Source organism: Pogona vitticeps, chromosome 12 (genome assembly GCF_051106095.1).
Source record: "Pogona vitticeps strain Pit_001003342236 chromosome 12, PviZW2.1, whole genome shotgun sequence".
Lineage (NCBI taxonomy): Eukaryota > Metazoa > Chordata > Lepidosauria > Squamata > Agamidae > Pogona > Pogona vitticeps.
The window spans coordinates 12,869-31,333 of record NC_135794.1 but is presented as its reverse complement, the minus strand read 5'-3'; the positions used below and the strand labels follow the sequence as shown (position 1 = coordinate 31,333).

The 18,465-nt window shown below is 43.9% G+C and overlaps 2 long non-coding RNA genes across 4 annotated transcripts; one reads left to right on the top strand and one right to left on the bottom strand.

The window, feature by feature from the left end:
* The first annotated feature begins 4,768 nt into the window (after positions 1–4,768).
* On the top strand, positions 4,769–16,189 carry LOC140701820 (uncharacterized). Of its 2 annotated transcripts, XR_013539014.1 has the most exons (5): positions 4,778–4,891; positions 5,797–5,900; positions 6,172–6,325; positions 10,649–14,474; positions 15,398–16,189. It is a non-coding gene; the product is annotated as an uncharacterized LOC140701820 (long non-coding RNA). The 2 variants fall into 2 exon arrangements; XR_013539015.1 differs by lacking the exon at positions 15,398–16,189 and having other exon boundaries at positions 4,769–4,891; positions 14,172–15,289.
* LOC144584635 (uncharacterized) lies at positions 9,357–17,077 on the bottom strand. 2 transcript variants are annotated; one of them, XR_013539012.1, is made up of 3 exons: positions 16,911–17,077; positions 12,736–13,924; positions 9,357–10,402 (listed from the first exon to the last, which is right to left on the bottom strand). It is a non-coding gene; the product is annotated as an uncharacterized LOC144584635 (long non-coding RNA). The 2 variants fall into 2 exon arrangements; XR_013539013.1 differs by lacking the exon at positions 16,911–17,077 and having other exon boundaries at positions 12,736–12,895; positions 13,757–13,855.
* Positions 17,078–18,465: the final 1,388 nt, after the last annotated feature.

The window sequence follows — 18,465 nt, the reverse complement described above, 5'->3', positions numbered from 1 at the left end:
GTGGCGCTGTGGGCTAAACCGCAGAAGCCTGTGCTGCAGGGTCAGAAGACCAAGCAGTCATAAGATCGAATCCACGCGACGGAGTGAGCATCCGTTGCTTGTCCCAGCTCCCGCCAACCTAGCGGTTCGAAAGCATGCAAATGCGAGTAGATAAATAGGTACCATCTCGGTGGGAAGGTAAACAGCGTTCCGTGTCTAAATCACACTGGCCATGTGACCACGGAAAGATTGTCTTCGGACAAACGTTGGCTCTATGGCTTGAAGAGCGGGATGAGCGCCGCCCCCTAGAGTCGGACACGACTGGACAAAAATTGTCAAGGGGAACCTTTACCTTTACCTATTATTTAAATCAAATGTTGTATTCCCTCATTTTTGTCAGAACTGCTCAGTCATCTAACACATTTCTTCCAGATAAATTTAGAACGCAATTGGAAAGAGGGCTGTTGTTTAAGAAAAGGGTCAACACCCTGCCCTTATGTGAGGACTCAGTCAGCGTCCATTTTCACAGGGTATAAAGAGACAGAAATGTGTTCCTACTTTCTAAAAATATATAATTTTAATCTAAGTATGTTTCTAATTCATTTATTTAATCTATAATTTATATTAATGTTGTGGGATATTTGTATAGAATTACCAAATATTTTGTTATATTCTTTTGTCTTTCTGATGCTAAAGTCAGCTGAGGTTTTGTGTTTTTCCAAGATATACAGTGTCTTCCGTGTAGTCTGAACAAGCTCTCCTATGTGTGTTACAACACTGCCATGTTCTCCTGGTTTTCTTCAAGGTACCCTGTTTCCCCGAAAATAAGACCTAGCCTGAAAATAAGCCCTAGTATGATTTTTTCAGGATGCTCGTAATATAATCCCCACCCCAAAAATAAAAGCCACAGTTAATTGAAACTCTGCCATCCACCATTGTGCAGCAACCAGAAGATGGCATGACTGTGTTTGAATAGATTGTTGTAAATGAAAAAAAAAATAAAATAAAACATCTCCCGAAAATAAGCCCTTATGCATTTTTGGAGCAAAAGTTAATGTAAGACCCTGTCTTATTTTCAGGAGGAAATGGTAATGCCAAAATGAATGCTTCAAGGTAGTGCTTTTGTCACTTAAAATGAGAACCAGCACTCTCAAGGTGTGTTTCTTGATTTATTTTCTGTTTTCTTTAATGCTTATTTTGTGAATAACTGCCTATCCAAATAATTTAAAATTTGGTAAATGTTGCAAAGCATTGGTGTTTGTACTGCTTTTTTTACATTTCTTTCTTTTTCTTTCTTTCTTTCTTTCTTTCTTTCTTTCTTTCTTTCTTTCTTTCTTTCTTTCTTTCTTTCTTTCTTTCTTTCTTTCTTTCTTTCTTTCTTTCTTTCTTTCTTTCTTTCTGTCTGTCTGTCTGTCTGTCTGTCTGTCTGTCTGTCTGTCTGTCTTTCTTTCTTTCTTTCTTTCTTTCTTTCTTTCTTTCTTTCTTTCTTTCTTTCTTTCTTTCTTTCTTTTGCTGTTCATACAAATAAAAGATAGTGAGAGGCATAGACCTAAAGTAAACTTAACAATCTGGAAGTATCCTTCAACAAATAGTACAACAACAAACATTTTTAAGCAGCAAAAGTCTGGATTCCTCATCAAGGTACTGTGCTGCTGATGGACACAGGTCTTCAGTTGATGATGAAGGTGGGGAAAGTGATACTGAATTATTTAAACACACACATAAATAAAAATATCTGTGTACTGCACACTTACTTTCAAGTGTTACTAGGTGGGCATGCCCAAACTGAAGGAAATATACTTACCAACAAATAAAATGGTTTCCTGAAGCAGGACCTGGAACAAGGGGGGGTTCTCCACTAACTTGAGTCCAATGAAGCCCCCCCATCCCCCTTGAACAGAAGTGGAGCCTTTCTTCCCTTTCAAGGAAGTCCCATTTCCCAAAATGTCCCAATTAATGTAATTTTAAGAGGTGACCTCAAGGGCTTCTCTCTATATTTTGGTTGGAAGAGGAAAGAAACCACAAGAATATTGACACACAAATCCTCATAGCCTTTCCCCCCTCCAAACAGTTGAAAAGAACAGCTTTGTGTGTCCCCAGAAGTTGCAGTCGGACTTTATTTTATTTATTAAGTTATTCAAAGTATTTTACTTTCCCTTTCTCCTTAAAAAACACACACAAGATGACTTACATAATTTTAAGACAATATTTGAATGCTAAACAATGAAGTATGAAAATAGTTTAAAAGGTTAAACACATATTAGATTAAAACAGTAAATAAAATAATTCTAAAAACACATTTAAAGGCAACAAGGCACAACAATCCATTCAGAAGACCCCTGAAGACACCCAGTCATTAAAGGAAAGCCTGCCTTTAAAAAAAGGTCCTAAGAATACTCCTTAATTAATGCTTCCGAAGTAACCAGACTGAGCCCCTGTTTTTGACTAGCTACAGTAGATTACCACAAGGGTTTTTAATGCAAGCAGCTACCACCCCTAAAGTGAACATTCCTCCCACGGGCCAGGCAGCTGTCCCAGAGGTGCTGTGTTTTGGAGGGCCCTGGTGTTTCATGGGGCCCCTGCTTGTGTTCCTGTCAGATGCTCTGCTTGGCCATTGCCCTTGGAGGTTTCTTCATGCACTGATGGGGGAGACACGTTTGGCCATTCAGGGAGTAGAATAACACAAGTTCCAGAGTACAGTATAGTTTTTAGCAGAGAAGCTTGTTCTCTGCCATCCTATTCTCAGAAACCTTGTCGGCAGCTTGCAGCAGAGGATGGCCCCGAAAGGTGAGGGCCAACTGTAATTCTCCTGTGTCCTCACCACCACCCCTTTAAGTCTTAAATTAAGGGATCTTCCAAAAGAGCATGCGGACGATGGATTAGGGGAGTGGGTGCTCTTTTCTTGCCTTGGAAATCACTGAACCCACAGAAGAGGAGTCCCGCCTGGTTGTTGTTGTTGTAGATTATAAGAGGTATTGCAACTGGTTTTTAATGTTTTCTGCTTTTATTTCTGTTTTACGAGCTGTAGCCCACTGAGACTAGTGCTTTGGCGCTAAGGGGAGAGGGATACAAATTGAATAAATAAATAAATAAATTTCATCTGTTTCTTAATGTCCTAGTAAAGTGTATTCTTTAAAGCACGTTCATTGCCGGCCGGTTTTACATCTGAACTTACATGGGTAATTTTCCTGTTGAATGTGCAAAGGGGTTGCCAAAAAAACCTGAAACTTCTCATTCCCCCACCACCTGCATTCTCTTTTGTGTGAGCGCGTGTGTTACTTTTTAGACTTCAGGAAACGGCTTTGGGACCATGAGTTTCTTCTCTTATTTTATTTATTTATTTATTTATTTATTTATTTATTTATCTATTTATTTATTTATTTATTTATTTATTTATTTATTTATTTATTTATTTATTTATTCATTCATTCATTCATTCATTCATTCATTCATTCATTCATTCATTCATTTATTTATTTATTTATTTATTTATTTATTTATTTATATGCCGCCCACTCTACCCAAAGGTCTCTGGGCGGCTTACAACAATTAAAATTCAATACAATAAAATATAAAATGATTAAAATACAATTAAAATACGATTAAAATACAATTATTGTTTGTTGCGGCTAAAAAATGGTGCGGCTAAAAAATATTGTAAATAAATAAATAAATAAATAAATAAAATAAATAAAATTGCCATCATAAAGACCCACAGCTACGGGACGTGGACAACAGTAAAGAAGATCCAGGCGCAGACATCTGGTACCTTTCCAATTAAACAGTGTACCAATTAAACAGCCGCCTAGAGTGGTCGAAATGACCAGATAGGCGGGGTATAAATAGAATAAAGAAATTAAGAAATAAATTGCCACCTGTTACAGCGTGGACAGTAGGGCAAAAAGCAATAATAATAATAAGAACAATAACAATAACTGCAACAATATTAATCATTTATAACTATATTTATTTATTACCGTTTCATGCAGTAATCTTATTAAGGCACACAAATATTTTAATTTAAAGAAAGGACGCTTAGTTCAAATGAGAAATTACAGATATCTAAAACCACCTTTACAAGTGGCTGATAAAGGAGAAAAGGGGAGGGGGGTTACTAATAAAAAGCAGGTGCAATAGACAAGCACCGGAAGTTCATTGAATTGCAGTCGTCCTCTTGAACGTTGGGAGACGAACCAGGAAAAAAAGACACGAGGAGGTTTCCTCCTCCCCAGTCCCTGGGAGAGCGAGGCGCCCTTCCTTTTCTTCCTCCACCTCCTCCTCCTCCTCCTCCTCCTCCTCCTCCTCCTCCTCCTCCTCCTCGGTGCCTCTCAGGATATGCCCCCCCCCCATCGAGCAGGAGCCGTTTAGGAGCCGCGCTTTTAATTCCCCCAGCCGGGAAGCCTGGGGGGATGGGGTTGAAATGGCTAGGGTCCTCCGGCATGAGGCTGCCAGCAGAGGGAGCCGAGAAGTGGCCGGCCAAGGGAGTAGAGGCACCGTCTAGCCCGCTTGGACTCAGAGGGCCTTTCATGCTGATGTTCTAGCCTGCAGAACTCACAGGGCAGGTCCTCTGGTCCCTCCTCTTCCTGTCGCGTCGCCATGGAGCCGCTCCCAGCCAATGGAAATCAGAGGGCAGGTCTTCAGGGCCCGCCTCTTCCTGCAAGTCACCATGGGGACCTTCTAGCCCTTTGCACTCGGAGAGCAGGTCCTCTGGGCCCGCCCCTTCCCGTCCCGTTGCCATGGGGACGCTGGGACGCTAAAGGCCGTTGCGTCACGCTTTTCCTTCCCCACCGTGTCTCCCCATTATTTGTCCGGCCTGCCCCTGCGGCACCCAGAGGCTGTTCCGGCTGCAAGGCCGGTGGCAGACCCGGCCTGCGCTGGACGCTGCCCCGCTCCGACCGGGGACGGCGGCTGGGTAAGGAGGCCCGTGGGGGAGGGTGGGGTGACTGCTGGGACCCTTCTCCCCCACCCCATGATGGGCTTTGTAGTCCTTCGGGAGATGAATCTGATCCAAGGTGGGAAAGGCGGTCTTCGGGATTTTTCAAGTTTTGGGGCATGGGCAGAGTTACAATTGGTCTCCTCCCCACGAGGCTGGCCCTTAAGGAAAGGATTAAAGGGGGTCTGGGTGGATTTCGCTCCCTCCCTCTGCCTCCAAACCCCATAGGAAATTCAGGGCGGGACTCGGCCTTGTACTCGTCTCCCTCACTTTTCACTGCATTAAAATATTTGAAGTGTTTCATGGTTGTTTCTTTTATTTATTTTTTATTTGTGTAAGTATGCACGCATGTATTTATTGATGCATGTGCTTGTTTGTTTGTTTTTTTGTTTGTTCTGCGATTTATATAGCACCCATCTGGCAGCCAAGGCCTCTCTGGCCCGTTTGTTTGCGTTGCGATTGCGTTGCGGCCTTGCAGTCGTCTCCCTCACTTTTCACTGCATTAAATTATTTGAAGTTCTTCATGGTTGTTTCGTTTATTTATTTTTTATGTATGCATGTAAGTATGCGTGCATGCATGTCTGTATTTATGTGTGCTTGTGTGTGTGTGATTTATTTATTTATTTGCTTATTGATTTATGTGATTTATATGGCGCCCATCTGTCAGCGAAGGCCTCTCTGGCCAGTTTATTTGCGTTGTGATTTTATGATTCCACCCTGGAGAGGAGAGGGAGCTGTCTTTTTCTTCCCACCATCAAGGGGACCTGGGTTTGTGGCTGATTTCTACTGCTTTTAATTCCACCCCCTGGTCCCGCTTTTCTCCCCCTTTTCACAGCCGCTTGTACTTGTCATTTGGAATAACTGGATTTTCCCTTCCGAACCAGGTGTCGTTCTTTCAGTGAGCTCGTTCACGCGGATGCAGAGCTTCATCGTTCGTTTGCGCCACCCTGCAACCTCGAGGAACGACCGGATCCAGAAAGGTCGGCGGGTAAGTGTGCAGGGGGCCGGCGGGATGGTAGGCATACCATGTGGGTCCGTCACGAGCCCCTCTGCCCCGTGACGGCCCTTGTAGTTGTTAACAGAGAAGAAAGGTGTGAAATAACGATTTAAAAAACCGCTCTGGGTAATTTTAACGCCCCTGGGCGTGCACAGAGTTGCAGTTTTCAAACTTGCCGTTAGGATGGCCGGTCCAAAACAAAAAAGGATTAAGGCAGATGTGTGTACAGGTGCGTATGTCTCTCGGCCCTTTACGCCTGCAGGACATGGCGAGCTGTCTCCAGTCTCCCTCCCAGCTCGGGGTCGAGTCCCGAGGTGGAGATTCCTGAGGACTTCCATCTCCCCTTCTTTCCCGCCAAGGACGAGAGAAAGTGCAGTTCGGGGCTGAGTGCCGTGACCGTCTTCTTTGTGTTTCATGTAAGTTATTATTTTATTATTACTCTTCTTCTGGCTTTTATTGTTCTTGTCTCCTCCAGCGCGCACGGGGGGGGGGGGAGCAGGGCCGAAGGAAGGTTGGAGGACCCTCTCGCCCTACGCCGTGCTCTGGCAGGCAGAGGAGGCCTTTTCTTTTTCCCTGTTCAGGCTGCCAGCAGACAGCTTTCTGCCTTTGCTGTATTTATTCGAAGAGCTCAGGCGGCAGTGCTTCAGAGGAGTCTGTCATCCATTATTAGGGTTCTTTAAAACAAACGCACCCACGTTTCCCTGCATTCTTCCCATGAGTCTCAGCCCATCTGTAAGAGACGCAGACCCCCTTACGCTCTCGGTCGTGGCACTATAGGATCCCACTCCCTTCTCTAAATCTCAAAAAAATACAGTGAAAGGGCCCACCAAGGCAGGGTGGGGAGGGGGATTGGAATCATCTGTTTCTTAATATCCTAGTAAAGTGTCTTCTTTAAAGTACGTTCATCGCCGGCCGGTTTTACATCTGAACTTGCATGGGTAATGGGTAATGGTGAATATGCAAAAGGCTTGCCAATAAAACCTGAAAATTCTCATTCCCCCCCACCTGCATTCTCTTTTGTGTGAGCGCGAGTGTTACTTTTTAGACTTCAGGAAACGGCTTTGGGACCATGAGTTTCTTCTCTTATTTTATTTATTTATTTATTTATTTATTTATTTATTTATTTATTTATTTATTTATTTAATTTATATGCCTCCCACTCTACCCAAAGGTCTCTGGGCGGCTTACAACAATTAAAATTCAATACAATAAAATATAAAATGATTAAAATACAATTCAAATACGATGAAAATACAATTAAAATTGCCATCATAAAGACCCACAGCTACGGGGCGTGGACAACGGTAAAGAAGATCCAGGCGCAGACATCTGGTACCTTTCCAATTAAACAGTGTACCAATTAAACAGCTGCCTAGAGTGGTCGAAATGACCAGATAGGCGGGGTATAAATAGAATAAAGAAATTAAGAAATAAATTGCCACCTGTTACAGTGTGGACAGTAGGGCAAAAAGCAATAATAATAATAATAAGAAGAATAAGAATAACTGCAACAATAATAATCATTTATAACTATATTTATTTATTACCGTTTCATGCAGTAATCTTATTAAGGCACACAAATATTTTAATTTAAAGAAAGGACGCTTAGTTCAAATGAGAAATTACAGATATCTAAAACCACCTTTACAAGTGGCTGATAAAGGAGAAAAGGGGAGGGGGGTTACTAATAAAAAGCAGGTGCAATAGACAAGCACCGGAAGTTCATTGAACTGCAGTCGTCCTCTTGAACGTTGGGAGACGAACCAGGAAAAAAAGACACGAGGAGGTTTCCTCCTCCCCAGTCCCTGGGAGAGGGAGGCGCCCTTCCTTTTCTTCCTCCACCTCCACCTCCTCCTCCTCGTCCTCCTCCTCCTAGGTCCCTCTCAGGATATGCCTCCCTCATCGAGCAGGAGCCGTTTAGGAGCCGGGCTTTTAATTCCCCCAGCCGGGAAGCCTGGGGGGGGGCGGTTTGAAATGGCTAGGGTCCTCCGGCATGAGGCTGCCAGCAGAGGGAGCTGAGAAGTGGCCGGCCAAGGGAGTAGAGGCACCGTCTAGCCCGCTTGGACTCAGAGGGCCTTTCATGCTGATGTTCTAGCCTTCAGAACTCACAGGGCATGTCCTCTGGTCCCGCCTCTTCCTGGAAGTTGCCCCAGAGCCGTTCTAGCCTTCTGAAATCAGAGGGCAGGTCCTCCGGGCCCGCCTCTTCCTGTCGCGTCGCCATGGAGCCGCTCCCAGCCAATGGAAATCAGAGGGCAGGTCCTCAGGGCCCGCCTCTTCCTGCAAGTCGCCATGGGGACCTTCTAGCCCTTTGCACTCAGAGAGCAGGTCCTCCGGGCCTGCCCCTTCCCGTCCCGTTGCCATGGCGACGCTGGGACGCTAAAGGCCGTTGCGTCACGCTTTTCCTTCCCCACCGTGTCTCCCCATTATTTGTCCGGCCTGCCCCTGCGGCACCCAGAGGCTGTTCCGGCTGCAAGGCGGGTGGCAGACCCAGCCTGCGCTGGACGCTGCCCCGCTCCGACCGGGGACGGCGGCTGGGTAAGGAGGCCCGTGGGCGAGGGTGGGGTGACTGCTGGGACCCTTCTCCCCCACCCCATGATGGGCTTTGTAGTCCTTCGGGAGATGAATCTGATCGAAGGTGGGAAAAGCCACCAAGTCTCTGGGCATGTGCAGAGTTACGGTTGGTCTCCTCCCCATGAGGCTGGCCCTGAAGGAAAGGATTAAAGGGGGTCTGGGTGGATTTCGGTCCCTCCCTCCCTCCCTCCCTCTTTCTGCCTCCAAACCCCATGGGAAATGCAGGGCACGACTCATCCTGGTAGTTGTCGCCCTCACATTAAATGACTTGAACTTCTTCATGCTTCCTTCTTTTATATATTTTAATTACTTATTTAATTATATATTTATTTGATTTATATAATGCCTATCTGGCAGCCAAGGCCACTCTGGGCTTTTTGTTTGTGTTGCGATTTTATTATTTCACCCTGGGGAGGCGAGGGAGCCGTCTTTTTCTTCCCAGCATCAAGGGCACCTTGGGTTGTGGCTCATTTCTACTGCTTTCAATTCCACCCGCTGCCCCCTGGTTTTCTCCCCCTTTTTACAGGCGCTTGTACTTGTCATTTGGAATAACTGTATTTTTCCCCTCTTAAGCAGGTGTCGTTGTGTCCATGAGATCGCAGAGTTTCATAGTTCATTTGCTCCAACCAGTGCGCCACGTGGCTATCATAAGGATGGAGGTTCCATATGGAACTGCAGTTTTCTCCATTTTCCTTCAATCAAAGTTAGAAAAAAATAATATTTGAACGTCTGTGACAAACTAGCGCTAAATAGGCAGCAACGGGTGGTGATGCAGGGTAACGCCAACAGAGTAAGGTCACGTTCATTTACCGAGAGGATGTCGCACAAAGTTGACAGCCAGCGGGAGAGGTGGGAAAAAATATCCTGAAACTCAGGTTTCCAAGACACTATTATTTATTTATTCATTTTAGCTAAAATACTTTTAGCCCCCCTTTCTCCTTAAAGAGGCCACTTACATTGTTAAAAGACAATAGTTAAAGCAGAAACAAGGACTATCCAACAGTGGTTTACATCATTAAAAGGCCATATTTGAATTTAGGACCAATGAATACAGAGAGGCACTTTACATCAACCAAACATTATATTAAAGGTAAAAACAATATATGAATATTATAAATAAACAAACTAAAATCAATCTGAATAAAGCAAAACACAAGTAGTACTAAACATCCAGTCATAGGTATAATGTATGAAAATCCACCTAAAAACCACACTTAGGTAGCCAGACAGTCCGGGAAGATTTGCCTGAAGAGAAAGGGCTTTATAGGTCAAAACCAGCTGTTTAAATTGAGCCCCGAAACAATCGGCAGCCTGCGGAGCTGCCGTAATACAGGGGCGGCGCGATCAGTATGACGACCCATAGTCCGCAATCCGGCCGCCGCGTTTGAGTCCTGCGGAAGCGTCATGACACTTTCCATCGACGGGACCACATGGAGCCTGTTAGCCCACTGGTTCTTAACCTTTGTTACTCGGATGTTTTTGTACTGCAACTCCCAGAAGCCTTCACCATCAGCTCTGGTGGCTGAGGTTTCTGGGAGTTGCAGTTCAAAAACACCTGAGTAACAAAGGTTAAGAACCACTGTGTTAGCCAATCTAGATTGATTACTAAGCTACAATAATGGGTACTTCTTGAGCCTACAGTGGCTCCTTATGATACACTGCCCGTATACGATTATCCCGCACCCCACCCCCACGGAAGGCCAGACTCCTGGGCTCTTTCAGAAGCAACGCTGATCCAAGGCTAGAGGTAGGGGTGTATTTATTTATTTTATATCCCGCCTATCTGGTCTCACGACCACTTTCATGTATGATGAGCAACTGTCTCCAAGTGAAGATGAGTGAGTACTTGCAGAGTGTATCCTGTCTGTTTTGGATAGCCTCTGAAGGAAAGTCTATGAAGGGATTTCCTTCATCCCGTCATCCTATAAAGAAAAATACAGAATTAAATCTCGTGCCCCAACTCCCCTGCCGAAAAGACAGCTATAGAATGCTTACACCTTCCTCTATATAGGAAGAGACACCAAAGCATCCTTGAAGAAAAGTCCACGAAGGGATTTCCTTCGTCTTGTCATCCTATAAAGAAAAAACTAAGCTTGCCGTAGTAACATTAAGAAGCACATTAACATGAAAAGCATTCCTTTGCATTTTGTTTCTTTCTCTTTTGGCAGGGAACAAGAAAATAAAGCATAAGAACACTAATACTAATAGAGAAAACGGAAGCGCCTCGTCCACACGTTCATAGAAGAACTTTCAGTGGCTCCACGAAGCTGCAAGCACCTTCTCCTCATGTCTCCGATGCTCCCGTTAAGGCAAAGTAAAATATTTAGTCTCACCGGATCGCTTCCTACAAATCCGCTTCATCCATAGAACCTGACAAATAGCCCTCCAACTTAGACGACGATGAAGATTTTATTCATTTGACGTTTTTCTACCCTGTCTTCCTGCTAAAAACAGGACCCAAGGGGACTCACAGCATTAAAAGACAATATTTAAAAGTTAAAATCAGTCATTAACCCAAAAATTTGTAGAACATCGTTATTCCTATCATGATTATTGCTAACAAAAATACCCAGTTTGCTGTAGTAGAGAGAGCGCGTTAATAAATCAGCAAGCCTGGGTTCAAATACCCACCGAGAGGAGTAACACTGAATTAAACAAGAGCATTGAATTAACATTCTGCTGTTGGATGAAAATTGGTATCATTCACTTTGAAACCTAGGCGTTGTTTCTTGCATAGAATTTTTCCACCCAGAACACACAGGCAGGGGTGGCTGCCAGTTTTTGTTTATTAGGTACATGCCTAGAACAGACAAACCCACTGCTTTATTTTCCTGTTTGGGAATGTCTTCTATTTTTTTGTTTGTTTTTGCCACACCCACTGAAAGAGGTTTTGGGGGGAAAGAACATACCTTAGGCAACATTCGATTCTCTGAAATAAAGCCAACGTTGCATAAGTCGTTGTTTTGTCTGGTGTGTTTTTTAATGCACACTTAGAATGGCCAAATTAGAAATTCCAAGTTCCTGATTTATTTAGTAGATTTGGAAACCCAAGTTGAAGAAAACTGAGATTGACCAGTGCCTGATGTTTCATCCGAGAAGCCAAAATAGGAGGACAGTATTTTTAGGCAGCACTATTTTCATTCACCAATGCATATTCAGTTTGTTGTACAATACGTTAATTTCATTTTGCAGTTGAGTCATTTTAGCAGCCTGTCATCATTCAAGAGGAAATCTTTGAAGCGAAGACGCTGCTTAACACTCTCAGCAACACATAGGCAAGAAGAGGAAAACATTAACCCCTGCAAATTACTGAGCCGAAAACTCTGCAGAGCACAAGATACATTAAAAAGGGGGGTGTTTGGCTATTTGATAGGGGTCGGGTGGGGAGACAGTAGATTAGACCCTCCTGAGCAACCACTGGATTGCAGTAGAGTAACACAGGTCCCCCACGAGAGGTTTTATCAGAGAGAGTCAAGATTTCCAACCTACCGGAGGCGGCTAAAAAAAGAGGTAATAAACGACTTGACTTTGTGTAGAAAAGGCTGCCAAAGTGGCTCAAACTTTTTTAGGGGCTCGTCAGATGGAAATAACCCCCCCCACCCCGCTGAACACTATTCATTGAGGAAAAGCCTGCCTGAAGAGACAGGTCTCCACCTGCTTGGACAAGGACAGCACGGAGAACACTTCTCCTTTCAGGGAAGAGATGCAGCGTACCAGGAGCAAGATGCTCGCAAAGCATCATGTCAGGTTACCGGGTTTGTTTTTTCACAGCCAAAACCAAAGATTTGGTGTCCTTGTAAAGGGTAGAGTTAGTTCTTGTGGACTGAGATCCATTTCAGGAGTCAAAAACCTGTGCTGCTTTTAAGATCACAAGTTTCCCCTTTAGGCATTTGTTGGGGGACTCCTGGATGACTTCCAAGGAGGGGGAGCCCTATTCTTCAGGCTTTCCCCACCGAAATTCCCATGGCTGGAGGTGAGGCGGGGAGGACCAGTTTTTCCATAAGAGGATCAAGAGTACCAAGCTGTTAAAAAAGACCCAGGCACAGTAAGCGAAAAATAGAAAGCAAAAAAAGAAAAGAAAAGAAAGAAAGAAAGAAAGAAAAAAGAAAAGAAAAGGAAAAAAGAAAAGAAAAGGAAAGTGTGCTGCTTCTATACCGCCCCATAGTGCTTCAAGCACTCTCAGGGTGATTTACAAGTTAATTATGCAGGCTACACATTGCCCCCACCCAGCAAGCTGGGTACTCATTCTACCAACCTCAGAAGGATAGAAGTCTGAGCCAACCTTGAGCCGGCTACCTGGGATCGAACCCCAGGTCGTGAGCAGTTTTGGCTGCAGTACAGCATTTTAACCAGTCCACCACGAGGCTCTCATAAGGATGGAGGTTCCATATGGAGCTGCAGTTTTCTCCATTTTCCTTCAATGAAAGTTAGAAAAAAAATAATATTTGAACGACTGTAACAAACTAGCGCTAATTGGACAGCAACGGGTTGCGATGCAGGGCAACGCCAACAGAGTAAGGTCACGTTCATTTACCGAGAGGATGTCACACAAAGTTGACAGCCAGGGGCAGAGGTGGGAAAAAATATCCTGAAATTCAGGTTTCCAAGACACTATTATTTATTTATTCATTTTATCTAAAATACTTTTAGCCCGCCTTTCTCCTTAAAGAGGCCTCTTACATTGATGAAAGACAATAGTTAAAAGCAGAAACAAGGACTATCCAACAGCGGTTTACATCATTAAAAGGCCATATTTAAAGTTAGGACCAATGAATACAGAGAGGCACCTTCCATCAACCAAATATTATATTAAAGGTAAAAGCAGTATGTGAATATTATAAATGAACAAAGTAAAATCACTCTGAATAAAGCAAAACACAAGTAGTAGTAAACATCCAGTCATAGGTATAATGCATGAAAATCCACCTAAAAACCACACTTAGGTAGGCAGACACTCCGGGAAGAGTTGCCTGAAGAGAAAGGGCTTTATAGGTCAAAACCAGCTGTTTAAATTGAGCCCAGAAACCGATCAGCAGCCTGCGGAGCTGCCATAACACGAGGGCGAGGCGATCCCTATCAGGAACCACAGTCTGCAATCCAGCCACCACGTTTTAGTCCTGCGGAAGTATCTTGACACTTTCTATCGACGCGACCAGTTGGAGCCCGTTACCCAATCTGGATTGATTATTAAGCTACAATAAAGGGTACTTCTTGAGCCCACAATCACTCCTTATGATAAACTACCCCTATGGGCTTAAGTCCCACCCCCACTCCACCTGCACAGAAGGCTAGACTGCTGGTCTCCTTCAGAAGCAACGCCAACGCAAGGCCAGAGGCGTGGGATGTAGGATGAGCAATTGCCTCCATGTGACCCGTCTGTTTATGGATCTCCATAGGAAGATAGCCAAAATAACCCCTGAAGGGATTTCCTTTTCCCCATCATCCTATAAAGAATAATACAGAATCAAATGTCCTGTACAGAATCCCCATCCTAAAAAGACAGCTGTAGATTGCTTACACGTTCCTCTATATAGGAAGAGACACGAAAGCATCCTTGAAGGAAAGCCCACGAAGGGATTTCCTTCGTCCTGTCATCGTACAAAGAAGAAACTAACCCTGGCACATTAATGTTAAGAAGCACATTAACATCAAAAGCATTAGTTTACATTTTGTTTCTTTCTCTTCTGGCAGGTATTAAGAAAAAGAAACCACCACAGCACACGTTCCTTTATCAATACTAATAGAGAAAATGGAAGCTCCTATTCCACACGTTTATAGAAGACGTTTCAGCGCAAGCACCTCATCTCGACATCCCCGACGCTCCTACTAAGGGAAAGTAAACTATTTAGTATCACCGGATCGCTTCTTACAAATCCGCTTTGTCTAGAGAACCCGACAAACAGCCCTCCAACTTATGAGTTCTAAGACGACCGTGTAGATTTTATTCATTTGAAATTTTTCTACCCTGTGTTCCTGCTGAAAACAGGACCCAAGGTGACTCACAGCATTAAAAGACAATATTTATAAGTTAAAATCAGCAATCAACCCAAAAATTTGTATAACATCGTTATTCCTATCCTGATTATTCCTAACGAAAACATCCAGTTTTGTGTAGTGGAGAGAGTACGTTAAGAAATCAGGAAGTCCGGGCTGAAATCCTCGTTGAGAAACATCACAGAGCATTAAATTAAGCATTCTGCTCTTGGTTCTTAACCTTTGTTACTCGGATGTTTTTGGACCGCAAGTCCCAGAAGCCTTCACCATCAGGTCTACTGACTGAGGTTTCTGGGAGTTGCAGTTCAAAAACACCTGAGTAACAAAGGTTAAGAACCACTGTGTTAGTCAATCTAGATTGATTACTAAGCTACAATAATGGGTACTTCTTGAGCCTACAGTGGCTCCTTATGATACACTGCCCATATATGATTAACTCCCACCGCCACGGAAGGCCAGACTCCCGGGCTCCTTCAGAAGCAACGCTGATCCAAGGGTACAGGCAGGGGTGTATTTATTTATTTTATATCCCGCCTATCTGGTCTCACGACCACTTTCATGTATGATGAGCAACTGTCTCCAAGTGAAGATCCCTGAGTGCTTGCAGAGTGTATCCTGTCTGTTTTGGTTAGCCTCTGAAGGAAAGTCTATGAAGGGATTTCCTTCATCCCATCATCCTATAAAGAAAAATACAGAATTAAATCTCGTTCACCAACTCCCCTGCCGAAAAGACAGCTATAGAAGGCCTACACCTTCCTCTATATAGGAAGAGACACCAAAGCATCCTTGAAGAAAAGTCCACGAAGGGATTTCCTTCGTCTTGTCATCCTATAAAGAAAAAACTAAGCTTGCCGTAGTAACATTAAGAAGCACATTAACATGAAAAGCATTCCTTTGCATTTTGTTTCTTTCTCTTTTGGCAGGGAACAAGAAAATAAAGCATAAGAACACTAATACTAATAGAGAAAACGGAAGCGCCTCGTCCACACGTTCATAGAAGAAGTTTCAGTGGTTCCATGAAGCTGCAAGTGCCTCCTCCTCGTGTCTCCGATGCTCCCGTTAAGGCAAAGTAAAATATTTAGTCTCACCGGATCGCTTCCTACAAATCCGCTTCATCCATAGAACCTGACAAATAGCCCTGCAACTTAGACCACGGTGTAGATTTTATTCATTTAAAGTTTTTCAACCCTGTTTTCCTGCTAAAAACAGGACCCAAGGGGACTCACAGGATTAAAAGACAATATTTAAAAGTTAAAATCAGTCATTAATTCCAAAAATTGTATAACATCGTTATTCCTATCATGATTATTGTTAACAAAAATACCCTGTTTGCTGTAGTAGAGAGAGCACGTTAATAAATCAGCAAGCCTGGGTTCAAATACCCACCGAGAGGAGTAACATTGAATTAAGCAAGAGCATTGTATTAAACATTCTGCTGTTGGATGAAAATTGGTATCATTCACTTTGAAACCTAGGCGTTGTTTCTTGCATAGAATTTTTCAATCCAGAACATACAGGCAGGGGTGGCTGCCAGTTTTTGTTTATTAAGTACATGCCTAGAAGAGACAAACCCACTGCTTTATTTTCCTGTTTGGGAATGTCTTCTTTTTTTTGTTTTGTTTTGTTTTTGTCACACCCCCTGAAAGAGGTTTTGGGGGGAAAGAACATTCCTTAGGCAACATTTGATTCCCTGAAATAAACCCAATGTTGTATAAGTTGTTGTTTTGTCTGGTGTTTTTTTTTTAACGCACACACACTTAGAATGGCCAAATTAGAAATTCCAAGTTCCCGATTTATTTAGTAGATTTGGACACCCCAGTTGAAGAAAACTAAGATTGACCAGTGCCTGATGTTTCATCCGAGAAGCCAAAATAGGAGGACAGTATTTTTAGGCAGCACTATTTTTATTCAGAAATACATATTCATTTTGTTGCAGGTTCATTTCATTTTGCGGTTGAGTCATTCTAGCAGCCTGTCATCATGGAAGAGGAAATATTTTGAACGAAGCTGCAGCTTAATAGTCATTGCAACACAGAGGAAACCATTAAGTCCTTGAAATTACTGAGCCGAACCTCTGGACAGCACAAGATCCATTAAAAAGAGTTTGTTTGGCTATTTGATGGGGTCGGGCTGGCAGACAGTAGATGAGACCCTGGGGGGGGGGGGATTGCAGTAGAGTAACACAGGTCGCCGACTATAAGTTTTATCAGAGAGAGCCTAGATTTCCAAACAACCGCAGGCAACTAAAAAGGAAGGTAATAAACGACTTGACTTTGTGTAGAAAAGGCTGCCAAGGTGAATCAAACCTTTTGTAGGGGCTCGTCAGATGGAAACACCCCCCCCCCCGCCCCGCTGAACACCCAATTTATCACCCCCCCCCAACAAACTTTGAACGTTGATCTGAAGAAAAAGGCCTTCTTGGTCAGGCTTGGCTACCTGAAATCCGAAACGAACTTGTGGAGCAAGCGAAGAAGAAGCAGGAAGAGCAGCCGCCGCCGCCACCGCCGCCGCCGGTCTCCTCCGGTTGACGACACAGCGGCCAGCCAGCAAACCCCACCCCTCCCGTTTAGTTTATATACGAAACGCGCGAGGTGAGGGGCTCTACGTCACGAGACGGCCCAGTTAATTGGGGGGCGTATCGGGCAGTGGATTGAATTCAACCAGTGGGCTTTAAAAAAATCCGGGAGGAGGCGGTGCTGCGGAAAGTGAGGGAAATGCCGCTTGAGGGGTGTTTCGACTTCAGGTTCCCATGCGAAAGCAAGTCGGGGTCGTTCTCGTGCGGGGGCTGGGGGGGGTTTGAGTTCTACGCGGGGAAGCGTTCGAGGTACTAATGAAGGGACTGTGCCGTGCCAGAGGTGGTTTTTGTTTCTTTCGTTGGTTAAGCAAAAGAGAGAAAAGGTTAAGAGTGTCTAGGGTTTCGTTGGGGAGATGTACCTGTTTATACGAATCAAGTGAAGGGGGAGCGTTTGAGTGTTTTACCTCTCCTGGGAAAGGTTTTTGAAAATTTGAAAGGTTTTGAAAGGAAAAGGGGTCCGTGTTGCATCGTTAAAGGGCATTGCGGAGGTGCGGTATTTAAATGACTGAAAACTGAAATCTTGTAGGTGGCAGTGATTTGAGTAAATTGCATGTGGGTTTTTGTTGGTTAGGGTTTACTTATTCGTGCCCTCGTAATTGTGCGTTTGAATTCTTATTTGAAAAGAAATGTTTAAAAAAACCTAAGAAGTTGTCACTGAATTACGGGACGGTGATTTGGAAGCGAGGTATTTAAAGCTCTGTAAGGTGAATTGTTTGAGATTACAGCGATCGGTATAAATAGCATATGGGTTTGCGTTCTTTAGGGTTTACAGTTCTGGTTCCTTTTGTATTAATTAGCGCCATCACAAGCGCGGTCCGGAGTGTGTATGTGAAGAGCAATGTTTAAAAAAATCGGCGTAAGGGGTGTGCAATGCATTGTGGGAGCGTGGCGAGAAATGAGCGTTTAAAGTAGGGTTCGGGTTAAAGTAGCGCAAGGTGTATTTTTGGAGTTGAGAGAGATGTGAATAAATTCGGTTTGTCTTTGTTCGTGTGGTTTAATGGTTTGAAATGTGGTTTTGGCGAGCACATTTGTGGAACGCACGGAGGAGGGTTTGTAGAAAGGATTGAAAGCTTTATGTAAAGAGAAGAATGTTAGGGGAGAGTCGTTATGGGCAAAAGAGTGTAAAAGGACTAAAAGTGAAAGCGTAAGAAAAAGCAAGGAAGGTGCATTTTGTTGAAGTGAAGGTGAGCTGGAAGAGTTGAGGTTGGAAGGGTTTAAATGCGTGATCTGCGTAAAAGGGTCCCATAATGCATCGTTGTGGGTTTGTAGCAATGTTTTTCAAGATTGGCGTAAAAATAAGAATTGGAGGGGAGAGTTGGGGTGGTAAGTGGAGTGGAAGACGAAAAAGAAGTGTGAAGAGACCGCAATAGAAGGCGAGATGGAATTTTTTGAGCCCACTGTGACCTAGAAGGACGC